The sequence below is a fragment of the Canis lupus genome, chromosome 32, assembly GCF_011100685.1.
Source record: "Canis lupus familiaris isolate Mischka breed German Shepherd chromosome 32, alternate assembly UU_Cfam_GSD_1.0, whole genome shotgun sequence".
Lineage (NCBI taxonomy): Eukaryota > Metazoa > Chordata > Mammalia > Carnivora > Canidae > Canis > Canis lupus.
The window spans coordinates 16,673,572-16,678,667 of NC_049253.1; the positions used below are offsets into that span (position 1 = coordinate 16,673,572).

General features: G+C 35.5%; 1 long non-coding RNA gene across 1 annotated transcript; it reads left to right on the forward strand.

Moving 5' to 3' along the window:
• Positions 1-1,789: 1,789 nt before the first annotated feature.
• Positions 1,790-4,026, forward strand: LOC111093686. Its single transcript, XR_005382526.1, has 4 exons — positions 1,790-1,863; positions 2,024-2,119; positions 2,916-3,035; positions 3,801-4,026. It is a non-coding gene; the product is annotated as an uncharacterized LOC111093686 (long non-coding RNA).
• The last annotated feature ends 1,070 nt before the right edge of the window (positions 4,027-5,096 follow it).

A 5,096-nucleotide genomic window follows, 5' to 3' on the forward strand; every position in this document is an offset into this window, starting at 1 on the left:
TCTTCCATTTATTTACTGCTAAATAAATATTTACTAAGATCGATGAAATCAAACTTCATACTATGAAGAAACATTATATTTTCATTGAGTATAATCCACAAAGGTAATTTATTAAATGCCTTAATATGTCTTGGGATGATGGGTGAATGACACATGGTAGTCCCCAAGAAAACCATGAGAAAAAGAAAAACTTAGATTAAACTATTGCAATTTATGTGCCACTTTCTTATCACTGATTTTCATCAAATAGCAAGAACCATAAAAATCCATATTTTTTATCAGCTGTGTAACAGTCCATAGCAAGAAATTAGGAATTAATATACTAAGGGTAATAGTCAATAATTTAATTTCTTTTTGTTACTGTTGTTAACTAACATTCTCTGAAAGAATTAGCCCACTCTAGAGTGCATAAATGAGGAAATTATTAATTGTGAAAGAATCCATTTAAATTATGGGTGACCAAGTGTTGAGGAGACTGATTTTTTATACATATGTCACGTGACAAATGTGTCACATATGCTTTTGTCATAGCATAGCCATATTATGCCTATTTATGATATCTCTGCACCATATCCAGACTTTTTAGAGGTCCTATAATATTCTGAATTTCTGGAATACAACAAAATCCTAATAAATTCCCAGCTATGAATTTTAGTTTTACCTCTACAGTGAGTTGAATGATTTCCATGCTGGCCATCTGGAACTATGACTAGGCTTAAAATGGTTTTTAAGTAAAAAACCACACTAGCTAAAATAATATTTCTAAGACCCATTTTCCATTTGCTTAGAAAGCAAATGTACTTGACCTAAAAGCAAAGAGATTATTTGAGTTGCCATTTAATCCCTAACAATTTTATTGTATTATTTACTCTTTTCCATGTCCAACTGGAGATAGTGCTTCTCTCTGGGGAATTGTTTCCACTGGTTGTGAGACTTGGGAAGCCAGTATTCTAGCTCAGCTCGGCTAGCATTAACAGTATTTGTGCTGGTCTTCCATTTTGTATTCTAAGCCTCTTTATTTCTTTTGGAGGGACTGAATCATACTCTCAAAAAGAATCTATCACTCAAAGTTACTTTCATGTAGATGGAATTTTCAGATCTCTAAAGAACAATAACCTCGTTCTTTACCAGAAAGTTCTACTGAGGCAATAATAATAAACATTATTAGAGAAACAAAAATGAATCCCCATACTCAAACTTCAAAAAACTGAGACAAAGTACCTCATGTGTCAACTCCAAAGAATCTGAACATGGAGTTATTCATAATCATGCCAGCATAAGAAACAAATGGTAGTACAAAACACTGAGCAAAAGAATTCTAGGTTATTATAGTTCAATGTGATATCCCCAGAGATAGAATTATTTCATTTTTAAATATTTTTATAACTGACTGATTTTAGAATTAATTTCAGAAGCCCAATTTTGCAGACCAAGATTAACTGGGAAAAGAGGTAATTACTATCTTAACTCAAAATATCTTGGAAAACTCAAAGCCAAGAGAGTGATTCCAAAATGATTCCAAAACATAATAAATTCTCCTTAAGATACAAAGGTAGTGTTCAGTCTCTTTATTTGTACTTCTCAATTTTAAATAAGCCAGAGTCAAGATGGACAAATTCCAGGTCAGGTCTCTTCTGCCTGACAGTGACAGAGATACTAGCAGGTCCAGATCTCATTCCAGTAAGACACTTGCAGGAAGAACACAGTCCCTCCTTAAGAGATGCTGTCTCTTCAGGTTTGGGATATGAATGTAGTCCTTTCTGCTACTAGGCTTTTGGAACTAGAGCATGTCACAAAACATACTGGCATTCTAATCTAGAAGCCAACTTTCAAACAGTGTTTCTTTCTTCCAGGTGTTGAAAGGTACTACTCCCCAAGCAGCAAATAGCAGTGATTCATTAGCATAATGGCGTAGAAAAACAGATGACCAAGAACTGTGTGAATGGATTATTCTATTGCTGGAGTTGCAGTAATGAATCACCATTTCCACTCAATACTCCTCCCTTCTTCTCATTTTGAACAGCTTCCCCTCTTGAAGGAAGACATTATGAGGAAGAGACTTTATAAACCAGAATTGGGAAATAATGCCCTTCAGCTTTGACTAAGAAAGTTGGCTGAGGTAACTCAACTACCCATACCGATATTTCAAAGTTGAGGTCAATATTTTCATTAACTTTGAGCAATCTTTTTTTCTAATTCATTTTTACACAGGATATAAAGAGCTAAAATTTCACACACATGTGTGCGTGTGCACACACATCCATGCCCAAGTTTAGGTTAGGATGATCAGACATCCCTTTTATAAAATATTTTCCCCTAAAAACTGCATTTTGATATGAAACCCAAAGATATATTTTTGAATATCAAACCTTCCCTACTTTCTAAATATAGGAGCAGGAATTTATCTTAATTAATTGGACTAGTCTGGAAGAAGTTTTTATCAATGATTTAAAAGTTTCTTGCAGCAAACAAAAGGAAGGAAGGGGAGGAAAAGAACCAAGGCTCTAAGAGATCTTATCAGAGTTAGAGAACTTAATCCATGCAGCCACTTTCTCAGAGCCATAGCATCTACCTACACTGCATTCCTCAAATCTCTAATTTACAGGTTTTTGGAAAGGTAGCTATTAGCTCAAGCTTCAGGACCTATATCTCTACTCATGTTCTTTATTAAACAGGCAATGGTATGAACAGAGAGGAAAGGGATTGGAAAAACACTTTCAGTGAATAAGGTGAGGTTTTTGTTTTTGGCTTGTTTTAACAGAAAAATCTGTACCTAAGCCAAATCTGAGTAGGGTGACTGCTGGGAAGCCAGCCAAGAGGCATCTGGGAATTAGTGGGAACTTCACTAGACAGAATCAGGAGGGTTGTATCTTACCTCAGCTCTTCCCCTACCTGACTGTGTGACCTTGACAAAGCCCCTTAGACTCCTACTCCTTCATTCCAATTCTTACACTGATGGGACTTGGACAAACAAGCTGGTTCCAGTGAGTTTCATCATTGTATTCAAATTTCTAGCTAAAGAAGACCAAGCCAAGGTGAGAACACAGTACAGTCTCTCACTTACCTTCCAATAAGTAAAGGACCAAAGAAATCTGGAGAAAATGGTACTGGGTTTGACCCTTTCAGTAGCATCGCTATATTTTACTATGAGGCTTCTTACTCATTTGAAAAAGAAAAAAAAAAAAAAAGGAAAGCTGTGATGTTGATTTAAATGAAAATATTTACTGTTAGGTACAAACACTCAAATACAGACACACAGTAACAAAAGTTAATGCTAATATAAGTAAGATTGATAATCATGGTAAATTGGTAAAAGTCAAGGACTACCTTGAGAGACACCCATTTTTTTTCAGTTTTCTATAAAAGCTTGATAAATCATAGCATAGTGAGTGGGTTGTTTTTGTTTTTTTTTTTTGAGAGAGAGAGAGAGAGCAGGAACAAGCACATGTACATTGGAGGTGGGGGGCATGGAGCAGAGGGAGAGAAAGAATCTTAAGCAGACTCCACGCTTAGCATAGAGCCAATGCTGGGCTCAATCTCATGACCCTGAGATCATGATCCAAGCTGAAATCAAGAGTCAAATGCTTAACCGACTGGTTAAGCACACCCAGGCACCATGCCCAAACCATAATATAGGTTTAAACGTAGTGTTGAACAACATAGCCATAACCACTATTGTAATATCCCATATCCTTTGAGTCATTATAATGTATCTGAGATTTTAAAAGCACTGTTTAATGTATTCTTGGTAATAACATTATAGATATCAAGTAAATAGTATCATTGTTTTCATTTTATAGATGAGAGCAAGATTTGTAGAACAGAGGGACTTTGTCTGAGATTGCTCTGTCATTAAAGAGAGAGCGGGTACCTGACCTGAAACCACAGCCTATCCTCTCAGAAACTATCCTCCTGAGATGCCTGGGTGGCTCCGTGGTTGAGCATCTGCCTTTGGCTCAGGGTGTGATCCCAGAGTCCTGGGATGGAGTCCCACATCAGGCTCCCTGCATGGAGCCTATTTCTCTCTCTGCCTATGTCTCTCTCTCTCTGTCTTGAATAAATAAATAAAATCTTAAAAAAAAAAAGAAACTATCCTCCTCTGTCTCCCTGCTTATGTTTAACTCAACTGGTTCAAAATGCAGTTCTATTTTTCAAGAAAAATTTTATAAAAAAGTATGCCTATGAAATAAACTTATTTCTTCAGCTATTCCAGACTAGCTCACCCATGGGCAGCTCTCTGAATAATAACAAAAGTTATAATTTGCAAGAGAAAAGCAAATTTTATAAGATGATTAATCTATCAGATTTCTCCTTGGCAAATTTCTCAAAATATTTCACCAAACCTGGAGAGTTACCTTTCATTTATTCTCTGTAAAAACAGTAGAAGCAGAGTAGAAATGACAGTGTTTTGAAAAGATCACAAAAAATTGTTAGAGATTATTTTTTTGTATTACTTCCTATGTGAAGTTTACATTTAGGGTTCAGAATAATGTTGAGTTTCATCTGCACACTCTTTTTGAAAGACTGCTGCCATGCATGGGGGTGACCTCAGACTTAGATTCATTATGAATCTTACTTGTGGATCATGAGTATTTACCCTTCTTTTGATAGTTCTCTTGAAAAATAATTTCTCTGGCTTGCATACCTGTCCCACATTATTAAGCACCAGTTGCAGCCATTATGACTTATAACTATGTCTTCTACACTTGATCGTGCTGCTAACTGCATGAGTGACTCTCTCAGGTTAAAATAAAGTTTGCATTGCAAGCATGTAGGGTTTAAAATTCTTTTGATCCTCAAATTTGGTGTGCTTAGTATTGTGGTCTATGCAAAGCAAAGTTATGAGCTGAGGAAATGAAGATATTTGAAGATATTTGTGTCTATTCTTTGATGTTAAAATTAGAAATGGAATTACAATAAGTCTGTTGGTATTATCAGATTAAGATAAAGGTCAGTAATATGAAAACCAAGTCAATACCTTAAACCATACAGTGAAAGTAGAACAGGACTTGAGTTCATAGAATATTAGTTTGAAAGAAAAAGTATGATAGAATAGAAAGAACATGAGCTTTGGAACAATACAATTCTGATGTGAG